Source organism: Rhipicephalus microplus, chromosome 2 (genome assembly GCF_043290135.1).
Source record: "Rhipicephalus microplus isolate Deutch F79 chromosome 2, USDA_Rmic, whole genome shotgun sequence".
Taxonomy (NCBI): Eukaryota; Metazoa; Arthropoda; class Arachnida; order Ixodida; family Ixodidae; genus Rhipicephalus; species Rhipicephalus microplus.
Window position 1 is genome coordinate 188,723,586 of NC_134701.1, and position 27,805 is coordinate 188,751,390.

The 27,805-nt window shown below is 46.1% G+C and overlaps 1 pseudogene; it reads left to right on the forward strand.

The window, feature by feature from the left end:
• Window positions 1-262: 262 nt before the first annotated feature.
• LOC119169638 (ubiquitin-like modifier-activating enzyme 1) overlaps window positions 263-27,805 on the forward strand; it is a 54,692-nt pseudogene continuing 27,149 nt past the window's right edge.

Consider the following 27,805-nt stretch of genomic DNA (forward strand, 5'->3'; position numbering starts at 1 on the left):
CTTTCGGAAAGATTACATTAGGTTATAGTCACAGGGAGGTTTTCTCTGCTGTGTGCGAGTACATAAGGGCAACAAAGAGATTACTCTGTTAGCCTATTGTTATTATTTATGGCTACGAGACTGCCTGACTGCCTGACTGAACACACTTGATGATCCTGCCGCCCGGTTCTTGGCTGATCCCCCTTTGTGGGCGAGTGCCAGCAAAGCCGAAGGTTCATCATCATCATCATCTTCGTTCGCGTTTGCTGCCAAGCAGCGTTCATCGCCAAGGCCCGACCGCGCAGTTGCCGCTCCCGGGGCCGCAGCAGTCGTAAGACCCGCTGGACTGCCAGCGAAGGCCGTAAGCGGACACCGGAGGCGACCAAGGTGTGCTGGGGCGAGGAGAAATATGTCTAGGTCACGTCACGCCCGAATCGCTGCAACTGAGCGCGACGACCACGACCCCACACCTCCAGCGAAGAAACGCAGGACCGACGATGGCCCCAGCCAAGACGAGTCTCGAAAAGCAAACGTGAGTGCAGTACACAATGCTTCGCTCGTTAGCACAGACGAGGTTTAAGTGAAAGTGTCTATTCTTTGCGCCTCGAGCAGTGACAGCGTATTCAAACGCATAGCCGGTGTCAATAATGGCTTTGAAAACCACCATGTTGACACATTCCTTCTTCATGTTTTGTTATCGGCCCGGTACACTGTAAGTAATTATCTACGCAAACCACGCCTGGAGTGTTCGTGAAGTTTCAGGACTGTAGTAGATAATTTAAAGAGTACGTGCACAATGCGAACATTATAAATTATTCTGGAACCTACGCGGCCGCAAGGGATAACACTGGAATATTCGCCGGCACATGTATAAATGCCGACGCACTTCACCGCTTGTCAGTTGATCGACGGCCGACGCTGTGTTCGCCGCTATTGGTGTCGGTTTGTATTGATGTAGCCCGGCCTTCAGTTGTTCGGCCGCAAGTCCGGCCAAATAGAAGTTTCCTCTTTGAATTCCCGACCGTTGCTGATTGATTGATTTGTGGGGTTTAACGTCCCTAAACCACCATTTGATTATGAGAGACGCCGTAGTGGAGGGCTCCGGAAATTTTGACCACCATGGGTTCTTAAAACGTGCACCCAAATCTGAGTACACGGGCCTACAACATTTCCGCCTCCATTGGAAATGCAGCCGCCGCAGCCGGGAATCGAACCCGCGACCTGCGGGTCAGCAGCTGAGTACCTTAGCCACTAGACCAACGTGGCGGGGCGGGATTCCTCTTTTCAGACCGACGTAATTTACATTGTTTCTTCAAATGCATTTGATCGCGTGGCTCATCGGCGTCTCATGGCTAAACTCAGTTGTCTAAATCTTGATCCGTTTACTTTAAGAGCACGTTCCCAACAGCAACATGCTCATATCCATGTTCCTGTTGGCATCATTAGGCAACTATAAACAACTGGTGATTTAAAACATATCCGGCTCTTTAACGTATGTATATGCGTGCATTTGTGCATATCTTTTGCGCTATACTTCCTAAAGGTTTGCTCAATAAAAAAAATTACAAGACAGTCAGCTTGCATGAGCATGCTTCACATAACGTTGATTCCCAAGGTACACGGGATCTGCCGAATTTTCTGTTGCACGATTTTTTTCTGTTAATGGGCAAAAAAAACAAAGAATAGCAAGTGCTGTATAATGCAAGTACTTCAGCCATTTAACTCTATATTAGCCCGCAACTACGTGACTACGTGACTACGTGACTTGCTTCTATTCGTTCGTCATTAAATATGAATTTGATTCTGGTTCTGAACTAATTTGGCGGATGGTTTCATGTTGAGAATACTTTTTGAATATTATTCGAGAGAACCGGGACCCAATGGCTGAATATGTACGAAATATGATTTCTGTGACTGACAACGTCAGGGTGATGCTGATGGTGATGATGATGGAGATGATGATGGAAATGATGATTCTTACCTTATTGTCTTTGATGACGCGGTTCGACTAATGATCACCGATTCAATTTTATCTCTACTCGGATTGTGTGGGTCGGTGTACCGTGTGTCGCGATTATCCCACTTTTAAATCATATATACTTCCTCAAATTAGTATGATGCACAAAGGTTGTGGACAGGGCAAACCGGCGACGGGAAAGGCGCCTAAAACCTGTACGTGCGTTCGCTGTGTACGTCTATTTAGCGTAGTTGGTTTCTTTAACTATATTAAACTAAGCTCCAAATACAGGGGTAAAGAACTTAAGATACGAATGTATGAGCAAATTTAAGGAAGTATACCATACACCGATACAGATGTGTAAAAACAAGTGAACAAAACAACGTATACCACGGGAGCGAGTGCCAAAATAGTTGCCGGTGCCCTCTGGTGGCGAGCCGTTGGCTGTTCAGAAAATTACTGTGACCGAAAATTAATTAGCCAGAGCAATGCTCTCGACAGCAGAAGGCTCGCCGCCGGACGATGCAGGTATACCGATGTCGACACACGCTCCCATGGTCCGTATACTTTTGCTTCCGAGTGTACATATCCTTTAGTATCGGTGCATATAGCACACAACTTCTAATCAAGTGAAACGAAAGCAAGCTCGTTGGGCTGAGAACAATGGCTCATTTTCAGTGTTAACAATAGCTGAAGAAATAATATACCATACGGAGATTCGAGCTGACCCGTTTCTTGACACTTAAGCTGGAAGCAAAAATTTAGTGCGTATTGCAAACTAATCACGTCGTGCATGCACACATTATGATGTAATTAAACAAGCAAAAGTAAACTCGCATTTTGACATTATAACTGCTATATATTTGAATATTGAGAAGGGACGTTTTGCTCATAATAATACTGCATTGTTCTCTTCACTTCGGCTACTTCCATGCTTTCTACTGACCATGGCATTCTGATTTTGCCTGTGTTGGTAGGGACAGCAGGCCCCGACTGATTCGTCAGGACAGAACCCACCCGTCATCGATGAGAGCCTATACTCGAGGCAACTGTAAGTTCGTGGTACCACAAAGCGACCATTTGTAATCTGGCCTGTCACATAGTGTCGTGTTTTTCGCGCTGTGCCTGTGGCGTTCATTTATCTCTACGCGCAACTTATCCCCTCGCGTATCTTTCTGTGTTATTTTTTTTAGTTGAGCGTCAAATCTACCTAGATTTTGTACCGAAATCTCGTCAATTTTAGCTACCACCAGCATGGGTGTTATTTTATTTTATCATTAGGATAAGCTCAGTAAACCTATAGGACTATGTTATTGTGTAAATGTGAGAAATTCAATAAGGCCTATTGTCTTCTTGAAGCAAGGCATAATACAGTTTTAACGGTAACTTGTTTGTTCTGCCATAATGCCTATTCGAAAACACTTCTGTATTTTCTGTATTGACAATATTTCCTCCTTTATGACTACTTGAAAGACAGAAGCTAACTTTTAATTATTTTCATCTATCGTCGACTTCCTGCGCAACCAGAATTCGCTCCACTTCTTGTGGACGTCTGCTTCTAGTGCTTGCTTAATCTGGCGTAATAAGCCATTGTATTTTTCTGTACTGCTGACTGCTGTCTTAGTAAAGGAGTGTAGTTTTGCACAGTGATCCGAGACTACTGGGTTAGCTAGAACAAAAGGCTTCGAGAGTGGAAGACATTCGGAGATCCTACCAACGCGTTTAGCGACTTTCCCGCCACGGGAAGAGCCAATACGCAAGGGATCGTCAGAAAGGTGGATTGATTTAGCAAGTAGAACGTCTTGCAACGACGGTTTCTCACTAGAGCCCGTAGCCTTGCACTTCCTTATTTTGTAATTCATATTCTTAAATTTAATATCTCAGTATACTTCAGTTTGATATACCATATGTATGCTTTTGTAACGTTTCGTGGCCTTATCGACTCGCTCGTTCAAGAAAAATTAGTTGGACATAGCAATGCATGCGAAAAATGACTGCACTTGCACTGATCAATTTCCGTTCGCCAATAACGGGATACCACTCCTACAGCTGGAAGGCACAGAAGGTCGTTGGTGTACGTCGCAGACCAAAGCATGTCTTTCGCAGGACAATATGGCGTCGGCCATTACGCGAGGACAGAGGGGCAGTTAACATTTATTTGATAATAAATCATAAACCCGGTATACGCGCCACACAGTCGACATGGGATGAGCTACTACATCAGCGATTACATTCGTATAAGCTGCAAAAGTTCCGTTGACTATTCATCCCAATCACGTTTTTTTTTCATATCAGGCTTAAAACAGGGGTGTTTTATTGATTATTTGTGTCTCTTCTCTTCGTCCCGTCAGTTTGTGCGCTGGTACTGCCCATTATGATTATTTACCTTAAAAAATAAGAATTAGTCGCATTCGTGTTGTAGTCAGCACAAAGAGAAACAGTGCAACAGAGGCAACAACTTCGTAATCTTTCACACACCTTCAGTGTTCACTGAACCTTTTTTTTTTTCATTTTGGCCTACCTGTGACATCTTTGCCAGCTACGTGCTCGGGCGAGACGCCATGCTACGCATGGCGCAGTCGGATGTCCTCGTGTGCGGAATGGGAGGACTGGGCGTGGAGGTCGCCTAGAACATCATCCTGGGTGGCGTCAAGTCGGTCACCGTTCACGACGAGGCCGTGCGCACGAGGCATGGCCTGTCCTCGCAAGTGAGTGTTTCGTATTCGTACCGTATTTAGGTGGTCATCGAATTTTGTGGCTGAATATTCTACATAACTCCACCATTAGGCATTCTTTTTACGAAGTATCTTTCGTGATAATTGGATATGTGCACTTTACCTGTGCAACCATTTAGTCCCTCCCAGCTGGTCACCACCGCAATTCACAATTATTATGACTCATAAGGGCTCATTCCGAGTTCCCGACAGGCTTCGCTAGTGATATATGCATTACCAGGATTCGCTGGAACTCTGTCTTGAATAAAATACTAATCTGACTGCTGTCTTCATGATACTAGCGCAACGCGGGATTTGCGTAGTCTTTAGTGTCGGCATGCCTAAATTAGTTACTTCAGGATGATGAAACATTAATGAATAAGAGGATTGAGATCTTAACTCTCCGAGGTTAGCTCTCGGTTGTCCTTTGGGATTGAGCAATGAGTAAACATCTTAAATCTCTACTGTTTTCCTTATACCTTCAGTTCTTTTCAATAAATGTTCAACTTCGTCGCCATCGTATATGAGCCAGTCGACTTATACTACACCACTGTAAACAGACCATGTTAAGTACCCTTTGGCGTGATGCTTTTCTGCGCTTCGTTATTTTAAATGGTTTTCAATAATGTGACGTAAGTGTGTTCAGCATAATGGTCGATATGTGTAGTGCGTGAAATTAAATATATTAACTCGATAGCGTCGAAGAGCTCTTTTCAAGAAAATTCTGGTGTTTGTGTCAGTGTCGTTGGTTCTGAGCGACCAACATGTGTCATCCGTGAGCGAAAACACGAGATAAATGAAATGGAAATAAACTATTAATAAAAATCTATGGTTTTAGTGGTAATCGGGCCTTGGAATTCTGAGTGACAAACGGGTGTTCTACAACAGAGCTGCCCATGCTCAATATTGTTTCGAGAAAAAGAAATTATATACGAATATTATGAATTATTAGCTTTTGGGGTATTACGTCCCAAAACCTATATATATATATATATATATATGTTTATAAGTGATGTCGTAGTGTAGGGCTCCGGAAATTTGGGCAACCTGAAGTTCTTCAACACTCACTTCAGTTAGGTACACGGGCGTTAAGCATTTCCGCCACCAGCAGCAAGAACTTCACTTAAAGGTCCACCAATTGGAAATCACAAGAAAAATAAATATCGCCAAAAATAACAGCATGAACAACGCGTGTCGGCGTACAAACATATAGCGGGTACCTCGCCAACCCTCGGTAGGAGGAATTATGCATTACCAGGCACCTCGCCAGCTTACCGGCAGTAGGCATTCGATGATAGTTTCAAAGAACCTGTTTTTACGAGCGCACAGACGTTCTATTCTGCGAAAAACCGAGAATCGAAGCTAAGCTTGTGATTGAGAAGGTGATGCGATTAAGCTGTCACATTCTACGCTTGAAGGTGAAGCCAAAAGCGCCCTGCAAGTGTTTTTCAATCATAGTTTAGGTAATGTCTTCGAAGGCTCGTCTGGCGACAGACAAAGCTTATTTCATTTAACGCGTTTTTAGGTACATATGGTACATTGTACTGCTACGTGTAGTATCTACACTGTTTGAACTGTAATGTCTTGAACATTTTGCAGTACTACCTCAGCGAGGAAAAGCTGGGTGAAAACAGAGCCTCGGCTTCCGAGGCATCACTGACGCGACTGAACCAGTACGTGCGCGTGGAAGCCCACACGGAGCCCCTGAACGAAGAGTTCCTGAAGCAGTTCAATGTGAGTGACTGTTTTGGGCTGACGCTTGGGGGATACCTAATGTAGCTTAGGTCGGTTCTTTACAAAACTAAAGAGGAAAAATTAGTCCACTTGTGTTGTGATTTCACCTAACTTGGGCTCTACGTGACATATCATAGTAAACAATTTACGGATTCAGTGTCAGCGTGTGACCAACTCTGCTTGTACACATTTATGTTACCCATTCGCGACGTGTTATGTTTATGTTCTGTTCACGAACGCTAGCTAGCGTTGTAACCAAACTTTTGTGCCTTTCCAGGTGGTGGTATTGACGGAAGCATCCTTGGAACAGCAAGAGGACGTCGCCGCTATCACACGCAAGAACAACATTTCACTTGTTGTGGCCGATACACGGGGTCTTGCCGGGTCAGTCCTGCAGCCGAGAACTTTTTTCGTGTTTACCATAGCGCGGTGTCGTTTCTCAAATGCACCATGAAGGTACTTGCAGAATCAAGTCACTCGAAATTCCTATGTACAGGCGAGAGCCTCAATGATAATATTGAAGACAATCGAAGTGATATATTAATGACCATTTGGCATAGATCAGCGCTAGCCAATTCTTTGTATTTAGTCGAATAATATTCACCTTTAATGAACATAACCACCATTTATTTGCGCTAGCCAACATTTGCTATTACTTAGCCCTACTTTGTGAGCTTCAGTTAGCGCGGACTATCTGCTCGTCGTATAATAGTTAATATGGTACGCAAGAGCACCACATCCTTGTCTTAAGAGACAGCTATGTAGCGGTGGAGGAATCTGGAACGCTAAAACACGTGTAGCATGTAACACGGCATTCATCTTAATTATCTCGTATTTTCGCCCTGCAGGCAGATATTCTGCGACTTCGGGGAGAACTTCCGAGTAGTCGACCCGAACGGAGAGGAGCCGCTATCAGTTCTAATCACCTCTATAACTAATGTGCGTAAAAACATTCCAGCAGATTTCATGCACATTGTGAGAAGTGTTTTCATGGAAGCACTCATCGAGCAGCTGCTTAGCCGCTTTATTCTTTTTTTATAGGGGAGGGGGGGGGGGGCTTTGAGCTGTTCTGGCTAAGGTGTCTCGACATATCTGTGTAACTTGAGTGCTTTGTTGTAATCGTGGAGCATAGTGCACTATAAGCATATATTAATGAGTACACTATACCCAGAGAAGGGAAGCGGGTTAGGGGAAGACAGAAGGTTAGGTGGGCAGGTGAGATTAAGAAATTTGCGGGTATAAATTGGCAGCAGCAAGCACAGGACCGGTTTAACTGGCGGAACATGGGAGAGGCCTTTGTCCTGCAGTGGATGTAGTCAGGCTGATGATGATGATGATGATGATGATGATGATGATGATGATGATGATGATGATGACACTGTACCATGGAAGTAGTAGGCACGTAAAGAAGTAACTGGCTTGTAAAGAGAGTTTTCGCACACTAGTGGCTTATTCTGTTGGGCGTTTTCGAGTGCTCTGAAAAGTGGCTGCGCCTTCGGTTGGTAGAATTCGAGCACTCGGACTACCTTCGGTTGTTCTTTCAGAGCGTCAGCCTCTGAATGAGAGCGCTCCCGACCGCTCTGATTTCGAAGTGAGAGCGTGACGCAATCTGACCGAGAGGACGGATCATGTGACACAAGCCAGCCAATCGCGTGGCTCCCGGCAGGTGAACGAGTTGAGGAGCGCGAATGTGCGTTTAGGAAGGAGGTATCGCCGGGCGCTTGATACTTCGTGTATGTGCGTTCTTAATGGCGGTTTTGCGCGCGTGTGGGGCGAATTCACATCTACAAAGCCATAAATGTACCATGTCAATCACTAGGTGGCTAGCGAAGGCGGAAAATACGTCAATGCTGTCGTTACAGTAGCTCGCAGACAACCTCATGATTTGCCTTGAATATAGCAGCTCAGACGAGGTTGATCATTAGACATATGTGCTGAGCTCAGTAGGCTTTCGCTACATCCATACATGCCAGAGAGAGAGAAAGACTACACCAAAGGCCATACATGTCAGAGATGCCCACTGAACTGATCGGCACCATTTGTTGACGCGGTGCAGCAATGCTTACCATGGCTACACCTGCGTGCGAGTCTAGCCCAGCCGTGTGTTTACCAGGCAGCTTCCCGCGCTGGCTGCACGGTGGCGCTACAGGCGTGCTGCCATAAGCGCTCCGAGATCACCGATGTATTCGGTTGGTACGCTGCCTCTCGCACTGCGATTGCGAGGTGCCTCTGCATATGGCGACTCTGAGCCAGATGACCAGAGCGTCCAACCGAATACGTCTTACTTACTTTACACACCACGAACGTCTTACTTATAGAAACTAATGGCGAATTCCATTGAGAGAACAGGAGTACAGTTGCAGGGCACTGAGCAGTGGGGGGGCAGAGCACTGATAGCATGGCCACTCAACCTGCCACTGGAATGTGCCGCGCTCCCGGAGGGTAGGTGCGAAGGTGACAAGTAGAGAAACCATGTGACGGAAATATTCTAAGCCCCGGCATATTCTTTGTGAGGCAGCAGCAAAGTACCTGTGAAATCGGTAAGCAACATATTCTTCATTATCCTAATACATAGTATGCTTGTGCAACCACGCATTCGGCAAACGTCCAGCTGTCATTTGTTACGCCTGGGAGTCCACACCGAACGTCATTGCCTCTGCAAAGACAATCTGTGTCAAGGCCAGCGAGCGAGCCCACCTGACGTCATCATCTCAACGACTTCATGTAAGCGCCGCCATCCAGTCTGGCGAGTCTCACGCAATGCGTAGCAACATCACTCGTCCTTGGGTGCGACCCAAAGCAGCGGCTACGGAATTTAGGATTATGACGCAACCCAGTGGCGGTTCCTGACTGTAGGATTCTGACATCACGGCCAGCGGTGCTTCTGATTGGATGTTGGTGACGTGAAGGTCCACCCGCTGCCTATAAAAAAAAGCCAAGCGGCGCGTTGCCTGCAGCTGACCTATGCTTCAGAGAGCAGCCGACTTATGCGTCAGAGAGAAGACATCTCGGCTCTTCGAGTTTCTAAGCTGTCGGTTCCAGTGCCGAATTTGTAACGCCTCTATTTCTATGCTGTACATAAACCTCGCCTTAACTCACCGTCGTCTTCTCCGCTCATCTGCGCAGAAGCAGTCGCGAGCTGAGAGACACACGTTACCAAATCGCTGGTGAACTTGGCAGCGAGTTTCGGAGCAGTGGCGCCTTCGGGAACGTGTAGTCGTCGCGCCTCGTAACACCGTCCATGCGTGAGTCCGTCCATCCGTCCGTGCTTCTGTCCACCCGTTTGTCTGTCCGTCCATGCTTCCGTCCATCCGTCCGTGCTTCTGTCCGCCCGTTTGTCTGTCTGTCCACACTTTCATTCATCCGCCTGTCTGTCCGTCCGTCCGTCTGTCTGTCCGTCCATGCTTCCGTCCGTCCATCCGGGCGTCCGTCCGTTCTTCCGTCCTCCCGTCCGTCTGTATGTCCATCCGTCCGTCTATGCTTTTGCTATTCATCCTCTGGTGTGTCCGTCCATGCGTCCGTCTGTCGACGCGTCTGTCTGTGTGTCTGTTTTGGCACTCCCCCTAGCGCCATCTTCAGAGGGACAGGAGCTTAATTTGGGCGATGTGGTTCATCATGATTGTGTTCTAGTAACAGCTGGACTACTAAAGGAAGAGACAAAAAACGGGACAGGAAAGAGCTCAGCTGAGTGAGTCATACAACTAGGTGGTTACGAACTGGTCACAAAGAAACATGCATGGACAGACCCACAGCTTTAGGAGCTTCGACCCTAAAGCTTTAAGGGTTCCCTGCAACGCTTTGTCTGCGTGGTCGGAAAATATTGACCGGTACACGAGGCTCCTTTGAGAGCGTGAGCGAAATATTTTAGCACAGAATGCGTAAAGGAATTTATCATTAAAGTCAGTCAGACATATCTTGTTCTTCTCGAAACAAATCATGGCATACACTCTAGGCAAGGCTATTGACTGACATTAATGTCGAAACTTGTAATTACACACACACACACACACACACACACACACACACACACATATATATATATATATATTTATATATATATATATATATATATATATATATATATATATAGACGAAGGAACAAAGGGTATTGGGTCCGGTTCAATATTCACGGAAAAGTCGAAACAGACGCGTATGCGAAACAGTTTTATTGACGTTGACGTTTCCCTCGGGGTCCGAACGACGTTCAAAGAAAAAAATCACGGCAAGCCCAAAGGGTGAATTATGATGAGTGGGGCGAAACTTCAAAGAGTTTTATCGACAAACCATGAATCATCCACTGGCCGAGTCTGTTGGTCCGTCCATCCGTCCGTCCGTCGGTCCATCTAGTGAACACTCCAAGCAGTTCCATTTTCCATCTTTTCATCATACATTCATGAAAGACAAGTACCAGCATCCAGTGGGCATTCCAAGGACTAAAACGAGAGATGGCTACTGCATACAGGAGGCGCTTAAAGAGCTTCGTCCTCCCCTGTGTGCACGGTCGTCGGGGTGAAATGAACGTGACAGCTCTTAGAGCGCGTAACGAATTCTTGGGACTCCGCTCGTGCGAGACGGAATATCAAAACTTTAGCTGCAGTTGATTCGTGTAGCAATAAACTGCAATACGTTGCTCCCTTCATGATCACTTCTGGAATTGTCGCGGGGCGGCTTTACGTAAGGACAGCTTATCAGGTGGACACTGTTAGTAATACTGCAAGTTGGTATGAATGCATAGTGACTTATTTTTAGCACACGCTGACACACGGACAAAAGGAGGGAAAGACACCAGCGCCTTACCTGAATGAAGCCTTCAGTTCATGGTACCGCTGGCGTCATTCACTCTCCTTGTCCGTGTGTCTGTGCGTGCTAAAGAGAAGTTAATATGGGCACTATTGCTCATGTTCACGGAATATCACCAACTCACTCATCAAACGCCATGTGCTTCTTAACTCTACTTTCCCGCCTAGGACAGGGATGGCGTAGTGACCTGTTTGACGAGGCACGGGTTCGAGGATGGTGACTACGTCAGCTTTTCTGAAGTGAGGGGCATGTCCGAAATCAACAACTGCCCACCGATGAAGGTCAAGGTGCTCGGTGAGTGGTGACACTTCTGACGTCACTTAATGGCAGACTGTCTCTTGTGAAGTTCACTCCTCCGCTAGTGAAGTGCGATTAACTCGACCTATACCAAAGGCTGAGGATTAGCAAGGCGTGAAACAAGCCCTGTAATCGAACCACGACGTTTTACATGAACCAAGCGGATGGGTCACCGGAGAAACGCTGCCTTTTGCGCCTATGTTACACCCCACTTGTCCAACGAGTGAAAGCACAATTTAAGCTGTCATCATGCTAGCGTATAAGCATTTGCAAGCTTATGCCTTAGTTAGCAGTGGATTTTTCTATTCCATCTGTTTTTCTTTCGTACACCCATCAAGGACCTCATACTTTCTCTATCGGCGACACGACGCAGTTCGGCGAATACACCTTAGGCGGCGTCGCAACACAAGTCAAAATACCGAAGGAAATCAAGTTTGTGAGTGTATTACTCATTTATTTTATAGAAACCATATAGGACAGCTAGATAGTGGATGCCGCTATTCACCTGCTTGATGTCTTCTTTCTTTCTGGTTCGGCGACTTTTTCACAGGAAGCGCGAGTACGCCGCATTATTTTTTGTTACTTCTTTGCAGAAATCGTTCCAGGAGTCACTAGCCGAGCCTGACTTCGTTACGTCCGACTTTGCGAAGATCGATCGTCCTCTTCATCTTCACCTTGGATTCCAGGCTCTCCACGAATTCCAGCGCCTGAACTCGCGCCTTCCTCGACCTTGGAACAAGGTATAAGAATAATTCTGAGCTTCACCTTATGTTGGTGTTACATAGTAACTATTCAAAGGGGCTAAAATAGTCAACAGCAGAGAAGTACACAACTCGAGTACTATCTATAAGCTACAAGTGCTTGCCATAGCTTTTCAGTCAACTGCGTTAATGCACAGAGATCGTGCACGTGGCCCCCATGAAACTGAAGCACGTAGCTGTATAGCTTTGATGATGAATGGTATAATAATAATAATAATAATAATAATAATAATAATAATAATAATAATAATAATAATAATAATAATAATAATAATAATAATAATAATAATAATAATAATAATAATAATAATAATAATAATAATAATAATAATAATAATAATAATAATAATAATAATAATAATAAATAACAATAATAATAATCATTATCGTGATCATCAGCCTGACTACGTCCACGGCAGGACAAAGGCCTCTCCCATGTTCCGCCAGTTAACTTGGTCCTGTGCTTGCTGCTGCCAATTTATACCCGCAAACTTCTTAATCTCATCTGCCCACCTAACCTTCTGTTTCCCCCTGACCCGCTTCTCTTCTCTGGGAATCTAGTCAGTTACCCTTAATGACTACCGATTATTTTGTCTACGCGCTACATGCCCGGCTCATGTCCATTTCTTCTTCTTGATTTCAGCTATGATATCCTTAACCCCCGTTTGTTCCCTAATCCACTCTGCTCTCTTCTTGTCTCTTGAGGTTACACCCACCATTTTTTTTCCATTGCTCGCTGCGTCATCCTCAATTTAAGCTGAACCCTCTTTGTAAGTCTCCAGGTTTGTCCTCTATATCTAAGTACCGGCAAGATACAGCTGTTAAATACCTTCCTCTTGAGGGATAGTGGCAATCTACCTGTCATATATTCAGAGTGCTTGGCAAATGTGCTCCACCCCGTTCTTATACTTCTAATTACTTAAATCTCATGGTTCGGCTCCGCGGTTATTACCCACCCTAAGTAGACATAGCATTTCACAACTTGAAGTGCACTATTACCTATCTCGAAGCACTGCTCTCTTACGAGGTTGTTGTACATTACTTTCGTTTTCTACAGATTATTTTTAGGACCAACTTTTCTGCTCTCCTTTTCTAACTCCGTATTCATGAGTAGCACTTCGTACCCTGAGTTACTGAGCAATGCAATGTCATCGGCGAAGCGCAGGTTACTAAGTTACTCTTCATTAACTCTGATCCCTAACTGTTCCCATTATATAGGCCTCTGAAAACCACCTGTAATCACGCGGTAAATAGCATTGGGGAGATTGTATCCCTCTGCCTTACACCCTTCTTGATTGGTATTCTGTTTTTTTTATGAAGCACAATGGTAGCCGTTGATGCCCTGTAGATTTCTTCCAGGATGTTTACACATGCTTCATCGACGCCCTGATTCCGCAGTGTCTGGTGTAGCGATAAATTGTATAACGAATGCTTAATCGTCAATTCCCCGTTAGTTCGGAACTTTAGATAATTCAGACGAGCTACACTGCTCGGTGGCATCAAGATCTCGTTAATTCATATGGTTCATTCATATGAACTTCGTGTGGTTCATTCATATGAACTTCGGAGGAACGCGAAGCGTCGCAACTGCGCCATGTTGATAAGCGAAAACACCATTTGCCGAGAACCGAAGCGAGGCGTCGGTGTTCGCGTCACCGTCTTCATCAGTTGGTAACCATGGTGGCGAGCGCATATGGTTCCGGCATGCAGCAGCTTCGTCTTAATTTGACGCAATGTGCGCGGAATGTCACAAAGCCCAAACATGACGGGAGATGGGGAAGATGAAGAGCTTTCGTCCGCGATTGGTGCAATGCCGGCACAGCCGGCGCCTCGTTTGCTACATCGTGATGGACGAGCTATCAGTTGCCTGCTGTTTTACCTGCGAAAAAACTGTCGTCACGTACGCGGGGTGGTTGTGGTGGTGCGTAATAAGGCATGGGTGCAGGGTACGTTTCGCGCTAAATGAACACGGGAGTGTGGCGCCGTGGTGGCATGGAGGACGAAGTCGGAGGAGGACAATAATTGGGGCTTTTGCGCTGCCCTCACAAAAAGTTAGTACAAAATTTCGATAATTCTCCATTCGGCTAATTCAGAAATTCTTTTTTTGCTCCTGTGAAATCGGAACTAACGATCGAGCTTTTACTACATTCACAATTGACAGTGTTTTGGAAAGCCCAACCTAAGTGAGTGGTTCTTTGAAAATGTCTTAAAATAGCCATGCAATCACTTACTTACAATCGTGTTACTTGACCAAAACTATGGCTGGAAAAAAACCTTTATATTTGTTAAATTTGGTTTTGTTTTCGCGTTCGTAACTATTCCACGTGAGAGGGATAATTACTGCGGTAAAGGCAACCACTTCGAACCACTTCCCTGATTTCCTTTCCTTAAACAAGCATAAAGTATTGTGACGGGGCGAGATCTAGGTTTATAATATAGCGTCCACAGAGAATCGGCAGCCGAACAAGATGGTCGAGTTGCCTCTCGCGCAAGCGTGTAACACACTGTTGTCCGTCGTCTTCGCAAAGTGCCACGCTCTCTCCTGTCGATGATGCACCGTAACATCACTCCCTTGCGGCGGAAGCGCTGTCACGGCGCTTGGTACGGCAGCGACTAACTAGCAGGGTGATACGATTTGAGTCTGGAAACGTGGACAACGTCCATCTGGAGTGAGGGGGGTCAAAGAGGCCTTGTTTAGGGGTGTGATCTCGTAGCTCACGTCACTGAGTTGTCGTAACACTTTGTAGGGACCATGGTAGTGTGGTAGTAGCTTCCCTGATAAGCCGACTTGGCGGTTTGGTGTCCAGAGAAGTACCAGATACCCCGGCGAGAAGTGCACGCTTTGGTGGCGACTGTCATACAGGTCTTTTTGGTACTCTTGCGACAAGTGCAGCCGATCATGGGCAAGCTGGCGGGCTGCATGGGCTCGAGGAATGACATCGCTGGCGTACTCAGTAGACAGGGGGGCAGGCTAAGGAAAGAGCGTGTCAAATGGTAACGCTGGATCTCGGCCAAATAGCAAATAAAACGGAGAATAACTAGCTGTGCCATGCCATGAAAAGTTGTACGCAAAGGTGACAAAGGGGAGTGCTTCGTCCCAGTCACGGTCATTTGGTGAAACGTACATAGACAGCATCTGCGTCAGCGTTCGACTCAGACGCTCGGTCAATCCATTTGTCTGTGGATGATAAGCGGTGGTAAGCTTGTGCTAAGGGGAGCAGGCGCAGAGAATGTCATCCAAAACGCGTGAAAGGAAATACCTTCCTCGATAAGCAAGCAGCTGCCGCAGAGCTTCGTGATGAAGAATGACTTCATACAAGAGAAAGTCTGCGACGTCAGTGGAACAGCTTGTCGGCAGTGCTTTAGTGATGGCAAAGCGTGTGGCGTAGTCTTGGTGACTGCAACCTATTTATTTCCGGAGGTGGACATAGGAAACGGTACCTACAGGTCAAGGCCAACACGGAAGAATGGTTCCGTTGGTATGTCAATGGGCTGTAGGAGGCCAGATGGTAGCACAGAGGGGCGCTTGCGGCGTTGGCAGCGGTCGCAAGCAGTGACGTAGCGAACCACAGAACGATACAGTCCGGGCCAGAAAAAGCGACGTCGCACACGATCGTAGGTACGAGAGACGCCTAGGTTAGTGGCTGTAGGTACGTCGTGTAGTTGTTCGAGAACGCTGGTACGCAGGTGATGGAAAGCACGAGTAGTAATTCCGGGCCATCGGCGTTGAAGCTGCGATGGTACAGAATGTTGTCATGCAGTTCGAACAGGCGAACGGAAGCGTCTGTCGGAGCAGAGGTCAGATGGTCGATGATGGAGAGTAACGATGATTCACGTCGTTGTTCGGTGAAGATATCACCCAAAGCGTGGATGGAGAGCACACAGGGGTCTGATTCAAGATCTGTCAAATCAGGCGTTTCAACCGGATGACGCGACAAACACTCTGCGTCTGTGTGCAGGCATCCCGACTTGTAGTGGACCACGAACGAGTATTCTTGCAGAGGCAGCGCCCAGTGACCTTAGACGTCTAGATGGGTCATTTAGCAATGAGAGCCAGCAGATAGCGTGATAGTCAGTAACAACGGACAAAGTTCAGCCATACAGGTAAAGCCTGAAGTTTGTCACGGCCCACACTGAATCTAGGCATTCACGCTTTAGTGATGTAGAACTTCCGTTCGGCAGGTGAAAGAAGACGACTGGCGTAAGCAATCACGCGGTCCTTCCCGTGCTGTCGTTGACCGAGGACCGCCGCGATTCTATGGCCACTGGCATCGGAACGAAGCTCTGTAGATGATGCAGGGTTGAAATGGGCCAGTATTGGTGGCGTAGTTAGTAGATGGATAAGAGCCGAAAAGGTGTCCGCTTGCTGTACGCCCCATGCGAAGGGAATGTCATTTTTGAGAGATCAGTATGTGGTCGAGCGATGTCGGCGAAGTTGCGGACAAATCGACGAAAATAGGAACATAGCCCTACGAAACTTCGGACGTCCTTGATTGAACGTGGTTCAGGAAATTCTTGTACTGCTCGCACCTTGTCGGGATCCGGTTGAACACCAGCGGCACTAACAAGGTGGCCGAGTATGGTGATTTGGCGACGTTCGAAGTGGCGTTTCGCAGAATTAAGCTGGAGAGCGGCTCTTCGAAAAACATCCAAAATGGCTGAAAGACGTGTGATATGGCTGTCAAGGGTAGGTGAAAAGACAATGACATCGTCTAAGTAACATAAGCAGATGGACCACTTATCCTCAGAGAAGAAAGTCCATCAAGCGCTCAAAAGTTGCCGGCGCATTTAATAGTCCGAACGGCATGACTTTGAATTGGTAGAGGTCGTCGGGCATAACGAAAGTGGTTTTTTCGCGATCCATGGGGTCGACGGAAATTTGCCAATAGCCGGACCGAAGGTTGATAGACGAAAAGTATTGGGCACCATGGAGGCAATCGAGGGCGTCATCAATACGAGGCAAAGAGTAGACATCTTTATGAGTGACTTTGTTTAAATGGCGACAGTCCACGCAAAAGCGCAAGCTGCCATACTTCTTCTCAACGAACATGACTGCGGAGGCCCAGGGGCTGGATGATGGTTCCACGACATCTTTGGTATTCATTTTGTCCACTTCATTCTGAATTACTTGGCGTTCCTTGTAAGATACGCGATACGGACGCCGCCGCATATAGGACTGGCATTACCAATGTTGATCCGGTGAGTCACTGCAGTTGTTTGGCCGAGAGGGCGGTGGTCAAAGTCGAAAATGTCTCTGTATAATGTTAGCAGACGACGGAGGGTGGCAGCTTTCGCTGCAGTTAGATCGGGAGCAATTATCTTGTTAATGTCATCGGCAGGCAGAGTAATTGCGGCCAAGACAGGAGGATGTAGCATCGGTGTCCAAACCGGTAACGTTGCAGCTGGCGAGCGGAGATAGGGTGGCCAATAACATGTCTTGCGGAATAACTTGAGTCAAGAGACTGACGTTCAGTAGGGGTATAACCACAGTATTACCAGCGACGGAGACAACAGTGTGAGCAAGGGCGACGTCTCGGGCCATCAATACGTCGACTATCGGTGTGACGAGGTAGTCGCCATCGGACACATTACGTGAGCACGACAAAGTGACATATGTGGCAGCTAGCGGAGGCAAGCGAACGTGGTGACGAGAGCATAAATGTGGAGCATTGTCAGCTGGAAAATCGGCAAGCTGCGGCAGCTCAAGCTGAAGAGCACCAGTGGCACAACCAATGAGCGCAGAATTACGTGACAGGAAGTCCAAGCCAAGTGTTAGTTCATGAGGACCCATTTCAATGACGACAACTGAATTAATGTAGGATGATCGGCAATGGACACACGGGCCGTGCACATCCCTTGAACGGCAGGGGTCCTCCCATCAGTGACTCGAATTGTGAGGGAAGTGGCAGGCGTGAGCTCTTTATGTAGGCGTCGGCGAAGGTTCGCACTCATTACAGGAATGTGCGCTCCTGTATTTATAAGGGCAGAAATAGCTACACCATCATCGTCAACGTCTAACAAACTTTGTCTCGTCGGAAGCGTCTAGAGTGGATTTGTGGAGGGATTCAAAAATTCAGCGTCACCTCCGGGCGCTGCACCGTTTAGTTTTCCGGGTAGGCAGGAGCGGGGTTGAATGGGGACGACGGTTTGTGAGTCTGCGGTGAGCGAGACGACTGGCGACGTCCAGGAGGCGAATGTGACTGACGACCATGTGGTGACGGAGATCGGCTGTTGAATCTTCTGTAGTTGTTTGGCGAAGAAGGCTGCACGGTATATGCACAGTGGGTGCTGTCCTGACGGTAGTGAAGTTCAGATGACGTCCGAGGTGGCGAAGACCATCGGTAATAGCAGTAACGGACGACATGACCGATACGGTGGCAATGTCCGCGCTTGTCCTTTCTTCCTTTCTGTTTATTCGTGAGCTTGAACTGACAGTTATACCATGCATATCCAACTAACCCAACTTTCGATTCTGTTGCAATGAAAACAAATCAGTCGATTGTCGGCGATTGTCCACGCAGAGGGGTTGCGAGATCGGGCCGTAAACTGCTGCTCGTGATATAGGACGAAGGTGGACGCCATGGAGCTCGCTGCGGGCTGGACAAAGCGCAAATTGAGGGAATACCTATGCTGGCTAGTTCTTGGCAGACGATGGCTTGAACCATGTTAGTTGTGAGTGGGGTCGTGTCACTTGCAGCAGTGTGAGCCGGAGCAGGGGCAATGGCTTCAAATTCGCGCCGTACAATTCTGGTCACCTGATCCGATAAAACTAGAGGTGGCGGCTATGTTCTTGTATGGTCTTCGCAAGACGACGTTGCAGCCGTATTTGGAAGGTGGGCAAGCACGCTGTTAATCCTCCGGCTCTTCGCTTGCTCAAAGGCCCTTTTTAGTTACCTGGGGACTCCTAATAAAACCATGCTTGGTAAAATGAGGTACAACATCAGGAAAAAAGAAAAATTCAGTACTTTATAACAATTTGTAACACCTCTTATTAAGACAGTTAGGTTAATACTTTGGCACACATTGCCTCTTACATTTATTATCTTCACTATTTAAGTTGGTGTCTTAGGATGTTCAAAGAATCGGGAAGACAGTGAAGTGAAAATATCAGTCTTGGCTCATAACACGCTTACTATACTTCCGCCAAGAATATAAAACGTACGTCTTATATTTTCAGTGACAAAACTAAACTCCTCGAACTTCATTTCGACAAAGTCCTTCAGTTCAGAGCGCACGTCAGTTAATTGTCAGTGACTCGGTGACAACGTCAGAATTGGCATAGGTTCCGTCCATTCGTAAAAAAAGTCGAGTTGAAATACGGTCCTCAATACAGCACTCAACATTCAGCACAGCATATCACGCCTGGTAAATTCCAGCACGTCATGCCCTCTTTCGTTTATGTTTATTTTTCTCTTAAGGTCTGTTTTTGTGTCGCTGACGCTCGTGTGGAACCTTATCGTTCATATATGTACATGTTCTATAGCTGACTGATTGTGCAACCACGAATATCCCCGTAAAAAAAACGAACGCCTAGTTATCACCATGATAGCACCTATATTGACAGAGCGTAAATCGTTCAAAGGTAAAAAAAACATCTCCAACCGGCGCGGACCCCTTGCGGATGTGAAGGGTGAGTCCACCATGTTATCGTTGTGAATTGAAGTTGAAGTGAATTGAAGTTTATTTCGTCCTGAAATTCTTACAGGATCGGGAACAGAGGCTAAAGGCTATATAGCCTGACATGGGGCCTCTGCTCCTAAATACAGTTTGGCACGCAGGCCGCTCAATCTGCGCATTTTTTTTCATAAATAAGTATATAACACAACAAGTAACACACAGAAATAAATAAATAACACAATAAATAAACCATAACACAACAAAATTTAGCATGGTCTTGTCACACTATTTCAGGGAAAACATTAGAAAAATCACTTTATCACAAAAGCGTCATCTGAAAAGAACCTTCAATACAGAATTTAAAATAAAGCATAAGAAAAGCAACTACAACACACAACTCAAATTGATAGATAGGATGTAACAAATCAAGTACAGCAATTTAATAAGCATACTCAGTATCATGGTTCATTAGGATGGACTTGGTGATGGTGTTTGAAGGTACGGAATTGAAATTTATGATACCATGTAAATGATTTAACATTGTGGGTATTTGATACTGAACGTGTTGCTTGCCATAACTTGTCCTTATTGCTGGGATTTTCCAGCGATGCTGACGCATAGTATGAGTGTTGTCAGGCGGGTTCTGAAGACACTGTGGCTTGTTTTGTTTAATCCACTGCAGAAGTTTGAAATAATACAGTTTTGTTATTGTTAGTAATGCGTATTTTTCAAAGAGTGGTTTGGTTTTCAGATCCCTGATAATACCATGGTATTGCTCGAATGCTCGCAAAACTCTTTTTTGCAGAACTAGTAATTTTTGATAGTTTGTTTGTGTAGTAGTACCCCATACCAAAATACCGTATGTCATTTTAGAGTAGAAAAGGACGTAATACAATTCTATTTGTAACCATTTTAGTAAGACCGGGCTGAGCTTATATAAACATCCAACGGTTTTACTGAGTTCTACCATTAGTTTTTCGATACGTGTGTTGCATGTCAATCCCTCAGAAAACCATACACCCAGGAACTTCTGGCTGGTGATTTGCTCTATCTCTTTGCCCTCGAATAAAACAGTTGAACGATTGTTACGCGGCTTATTAGGTGGGGCAAAGACAATGTATTTCGTTTTACTAACATTTAGTTGCAGTTTATTCAAACTAAGATACGCGGACAACTTTCGTAGGTAGTTACTAACCCGGTGTTCAAGCTCTAGAATGGATGCGCCACTAAAGAACATGTTAGTGTCATCTGCATACATTATTAACTTGGGAGAACATGGGATATCACACAGGTCGTTTATATAAGTTATGAACAGTAGAGGACCAAGAATTGACCCTTGTGGTACTCCTCTTGTTATGTTTAAGTAAGTGGATGCACTTTTGTTTATGCAAACATATTGATGGTGGTTTGTCAGATAGTTTTTCATTAACTCAAGAACCACACCACGTACACCATACTTGCTAATTTTAGCCGTTAGTACTTCATGACATACCGAATCAAACGCCTTTCTAAAGTTTATGAACAAACCTAGTGAGTACAGTGTATGTTCGATGTTTGTGATCAGTTCATGTTTAATATTGAGCAAAGCTGCTTCACAAGATTTATTTTTTTGAAAACCATACTGAGCCTCACTGATCACATTGTACTTGTCAAAAAATTTGTACAAGCGTACGTTTATTGCATTCTCAGATACCTTAGATAAAACAGGACGAACGGATATTGGCCTGTACTTTGTGATTAGCCGTTTATCACCACCCTTGAAGACTGGGCATGCTCTCGCTATTTTTAGGCCGTCTAGGAAAATACCAGTTTCAAACATTCTATTTATTATATAAACAATCATTGGAGCTATAATATCAGCTACGTATTTTAGCGGAGTTGCCTTGATCTCATCAAAGCCAGCGCCTACGTTATTTTTAATCTGGTTTATCAATTGTATTACTTCCTCTCTTGTCACTGGGGATAGTGACACGGAGTTTATAAGACCACACTCCTTTAATGTAACGCAGGGAGCTATGTTGCTATCGTCTTTATATTCTGCACTGGTGACAAAGTAATCATTCGTCTTATTCGCTGCGTCACTATCAGATAAGGTACCTGCATTAGTATGAAAACATAGCGGTGGTGGCTCTTTTTTCTCTGACATTAGATTCTTAATTTCGTCCCACACCTTCCTAGAGTCATTTTTTATTTTCGTAAATAACCTTTCATAATATGTTTCCCTCGCATGCTTTAAGTCGGTGTTCAACCTATTTCGGTATTTTTTAAACTCTGACAACGCCTCCAAGTTCCGTGACCGAACAAATGAGTGGTACATTTTATTTTTGTTTTAATCATTTTAAATAGCTTCTAATCAATCCACGGCTTCCTTGCACGTTTGGGTTTTGGTTTTCGCAAGGTCATTGGAAATGCTTGATTATAACATAGTCTAAGTTTACAGATGTCACCATCTGTAGCACTACGAGCATAGAAAGGCGGGCTTGGTTGGTGATTCGTCACATTCTTTGCCACGGGAAGCACATCACTAATATGTGAATGGTGACACATATGAAGCTGTTGATGTGACTCACTCACTCACTCACTCGCTTACCCTAATTAATAAAAGTCCACACTTCCTGTACCTCATACTAACCGTCCTATTCTGCTTGGAGCTTCATTGGTTAGGATAACTCCCCTTTAATGTCCATAGATTATCTCGCTTTATTCATTACCTTCACTGTGAAACACATTGTGTTGGCGCATGTGGTCATTGCAGGAGGATGCAGAGGAAGTTGTACGATTGGCGAGACAGAAGAACGCTAGGCTGGCCACGCCACTGGGAAATATAGACGAGGGGCTGATCACGACGCTCTCCTACGTGTCGGCCGGCTCGCTGTGTCCCATGCAGGCGGTGATTGGAAGCATCGCCGCACAGGAAGTGATGAAGGTGGGTCATTGGCTGCTCGTCCCTTTGACGTTGACTTCCAGGCTGGTGTGCACCACGAAGCGTGAGCTCTTTAATTTTTCACAAAATTTGTTAGTGCGATGAAATTGGAACTTGTGCTTCACGCCACTTTATAATGCCTAGATCAGTCATTCGTCGTTGTATATTCAGTATATCATTATTAGTTCCCCCCACTTTTTTCTCCGAGGAAGGTGGAACGGGGCCAGCACTTTAGAGCCTCACCGTGTTGGCGTGTATCGTCGTCGTCTGCTGCTGTCGTGACGGTCCATTTGCTTGATCGCAAGAGAGAGAGAGAGAGAGAGCGATCGGCGCGCGTTGTCTATCGAACTGATCCCTCGGCCGCGAGAGACAACGTGCTGCGCACCCGTGCGCAAGCCTCCTTGTATATATAGTAACTGGATCTTGGCCTGCAGCGTAGTGCCGGTGGAAGATTTCTCGTGTGCGTAGTTGAATTACAAACATTCGTAGCGTGCCCGTTAAGCATAAGCGACCTGCATCATTCGCCCCTTCCCGGGCTTCTTGTAAGAGGAGCAGAAATGGCCTTTCCTGCATGCTTCACCTCGCCCCAGTTTCGATGCTCAAGTTCGGTTCGCGTGGCGGCCAGACTCGGCATAGAGTATTTTAATCCTTTTTTTTTCTTTTACTGTTTCTATGGTGATTTAAGGTTGATTTTCTTTCTTTGCAATTCTTGGGTACTTAATGGGACATACATGCACGTGACTAAATTACGCCGTATGTTACTATCGGTTCCACTGAAGTTATCAAACTCGTGCGGAAAATAGATAAAAAAGCGTTGTAATAGAATTGCATAGCTGCTAGAAACCGGAACAGCCACAAAAAAAGCTGAATATTGAAGCTCGGCAGGAAATTCTTTCCTTATTACATGTCTCGTAAAGACAAGCTAAATGGAAAGTAAAAAAAAAACAGAAAATTTTGCACAATACCAACATTTCTCGATTTGGAATGGGGATCATTTCGTGTGAATGGGGAATGTGTCATTTGTTTGTTTGCTGTTTCACTGGGAAAATTGTTTTTTTTTATGATTAGCATACATTGCTCGTGAGCCGTTACGCAGATATTAAAGCGCGTAGAACATGCAAATGTGGCTGGAAGGCACACTTTGAGGTCTTATGATGCATACACCTAATGCGAGGTTACAGCACCGCACGTAGCCACAGCTGTGTGCGGCTAAGTAGGATATCTTTGCTGCGTGTTCAAAGTAAATGACGGGTCTTAGCAAGTATAGTGATGAAATTTCACAGCCGTATTTGGCTCTCGACTCACTCGTCTTGCGTTAATCTTGCCTTCTGTTTCCTCACAGGCGTGCAGTAGGAAGTTCGGGCCCATCCAACAGTGGTTCTACTTCGACGCTTTCGAGTGCCTTCCACAGCATGCAGACGTATTGGAAGCGAGCGCCAACGCAATGGTGAGTTTCCTAAAATATTGGAAAGAGCTGTCGCTCACATTAAAAATATGAAAAAGACGGATGATCAGTCGCATTGCAATGAACTAAAGTGCACCTATGCCGTTCTTGCGAATTTCTTTATAATAATACTTTGCTTCTTTGCTTTTTTCCTTCTTTATAAATTGTGCAGAACAACACCCGTTATGCTGGACAGGCCTGTGTTTTCGGGACCAATGTGCAGGACGAGCTGATGTCCCAGAGCTACTTTGTGGTAAGAGACTCTGTTGAAATGTCTCGTCGTTGTTTTTGTTTTTTGCCATAGTTATTGCGAAAAACTTTTTCAGAAAAAACTTATCCTTTTTATTCCCACTATCAGCATGTTATGCAGCAAAAATTTTTAAAACATTTCTGCTCCCATAACCTGAAGTGTCGGAACCGATGGTCAGACATACCGCATAACGCAGCAAACGGCACCAACAGTGGCGAACGGAGCAGGTTTAAATACGTATCCTGTGTTTCAAAATGCACTTCTAGAGATAAAGAAAGCACATAGATTATTTATCAAACTTCGCCGCTATCCACTGACAGCCCCGCCGTGGTGACCAGTGGCTAAGGTACTCGACTGCTGACCCACAGGTCACTGGATCGAATCCCGCCTGTGGCGGCTGCATTTCCGATGGAGGCGAAAATGTTGTAGGCCCATGTGCTCAGATTTGGGTGCAAGTTAAAGAACCCCAGGTGGTCGAAATTTCCGGAGTCCTCCTCTACGGCGTCTATCATAATCATCTAGTGGTTTTGGGACGTGAAACCCCATATATCAATCAATCCACTAACAAAACGCTTCGTAGCCATACTGAAGTTGCGCGCTGCTTTCCATAGATTAACTCATTGAAATAACTTTAATGGGAAAAAAATAGGAGTGAGCACGCCTAGCCTGCACAAGCTGACCTGCTCTGAAGCCGCCTGCTCTTCACGTTTGTGTAACCGTTTCCCATCCTCAATGATGTGAACATTTCGCAGAAGTCTGCCTGGTGGGAATGGAAACATAAGGAATGAGGAAACTCCAACCAAAATACATTTTAGGGGAAAACAACGATGTTTCCTCAAGGATCAGAAGATCTGAGATGTGCGGTTTTATGTACCGTGTACGGTTGATTACCACATGTGAGAGGTTTTCCATGTTTCGCCGCAAGTCCTGGCAGTATATACGGGAAGGACTGTGTCCCCGGGAAGTGGTTGATACTCCCTGCTGTCGGCTGAATGTGCCAGAACTCGGGGAGTAGTTGCCGGCGAGGGTTCCTTTTAACGCGATAACCCACCGTCGGTGTCGGCCCCTTTGGTTGTGAGTGAAAAATCGTCTGTGCATCTGTGACCAAAAAATGAAGTTACTGAGATAGCCGCGGGAGGCCGCTACTTGTTCACGCGTGCGATCACACTGAGAAGGCCGCGCGTTCGATTAAAAAAAGTGCTAAAGGTAACGAGGTGTGGTAGTTTCTTTGCCCTGCCACCCCTCCCTGCTTAGCTTCCAGCGCTTTCGCCGGGACGAGAGAAGAAAATGCAATTGCAGCATGCGACGGGCTTTTGTAACTCCACTCGCACTGGACGTATTCTTAAAAATTTTTCGGCGTTGATTAAGTGACGCAATATGCTCTTAGTGAATTCATTCCATGGTTACTTGAAAAGTGTTTCAGGGCCCCTTTAACGCATTTTGTTCGACAGGTGTCACGACGAAAACGAGCCTATTCTGCGATAATAGCGCGCGCTGGTTCATTCTACTCTGTGTGTTTTTGTGCGTACCTGTGTATGTAACAAAACATATTAATAAGTATGCACTTAGCGGTTGAAGAGTGCACTAGAGGCCGGATTTCGCTATCGCATTCAACTCGTAAAATCGAAGCTTAAGGGTCCCCCAATTTTTTTTTTCTGAATCGCCACGTCGTCGGGACGGATGCGGTGGTCAAACCGCTCGAAACATTTTGTTACTGCGCTCCCTTCGTTTTTCAATTGACATAGGTTGGGTGGTTTGACCATCATATTGTTACGCCTGAGAGTTCATGCCGAACGTCAATGCCTCCGCAAAGGCAATCTGTGTCAAGGCTAGTGATCGAGCCCGCCTGACGCGATCAACTCAACGACGGCATCAACCGGCAGTGCCGGTCTGTCTTACGCAACGCACGGCGAGCTACCTCAGCCCACGAGCCCAATGAAGCAATCGGTGCCTTTCAGTCTGGCAAGTCTTAGGCAATACCTGGCAACATCACTCGTCCTTGGGTACAACCACACGCAGCAGCTCCGGATTTGATGATCATGACGCAGCCCAGCGGCCGATCCCCGTTAGAGGATTCTGACATCGTGGCCAGCGGCGCTTCTGGTTGGACGTTTGTGACGCAAAGATCCACCCGGTGCCTATAAAAAAAGCAAAGCGGCGCGTCGCCAGCAGTTGACCTATGCGGCAGAGAGAAGCCGACGGATGCGTGTGAAAGAAGACACCTCGGCTCTTCGAGTTCCTAAGCTGTCGGTCCCAGTGCCAAAGTTGTAACGCCTCTATTTCTATGCTGTACATAAACATTGCCTTAACTCACCGTCGTCTCGTACGCTCGTCTATCAGCTCCGCGCAGAAGTCGCGAGCTGAGTAACAGACGCTACCACACGGCTGGAGACCTTTGAGGTGGAGTTCGGAGCAGTGGCGCCTTCGGGACCATGTTGGAATCGCGCCCTCGTAACAATATCCCCCCCAAAACATCACCAAAAGGCATACACGAAGCACAGGGAAAGAGAAAATTGAAGGACGCTCGAGATTCGCCTTCAAGATCAAGTCGCTGTTGCGTAGTCGGGTCTCTAGCTCATCACTTTCTGCATTGCTAGCCCGCTTCGGTACTCGATGTATGCCTCAACGGTTTCTGTAGCTTTAGATGTAAGGAAACGAATGACTGCGCGCGTAACATTGGCCGTTTCAAAGTATCATTGAATGCCTATTTCAAGCACTGTTAAGTGCCCACTACGCCGTAATTATTTCTGGCGCCAATACATAATGTGATCACTACACGTCCGTAGGGCGACACGCCAACTTACGCAGCTGTTCACTCTGTTGATGGTTTGGTGGTGACTCATGCTGACGATTAACTATGTTTCAGTGCTTTGTAATGAGTGGCCCTTTAAAACACTCGCTCGTTGTCCAATTTGAATCGTTTGACGTATGGCACGACTGTATGCTCCTGCCACTCCATGCATTACGTAGAACACCTGCTTACCACGCAGATGGTCTGGGTTCGATCCTCACTCGGGGACCGTATATCTTAGGGGCGAAGCACCTTATGGCGGACCGTGCGGCGTACACCCGGCGTAGCCATCTAATTACAGTTGTGGTTTGCAACCGCTGGGAGCGGCAGCCACCAGCACACTGATCGTAAGTGGAAGAGAACTATAATCGCGGGTGCGATCGTGCCACGCGATTAGCAGTAGGGAGTTTTCATATGCGCGCGCCTGAGCAGGCACGCTCATGAAGGCTCCCAGTCACCCGCCGCTGGGAGAGAGCGAGAAAAAACTTTATTATATCTATATACAGGGAGTATGTGGGTGGTGGCCCGGTGCGAGCCA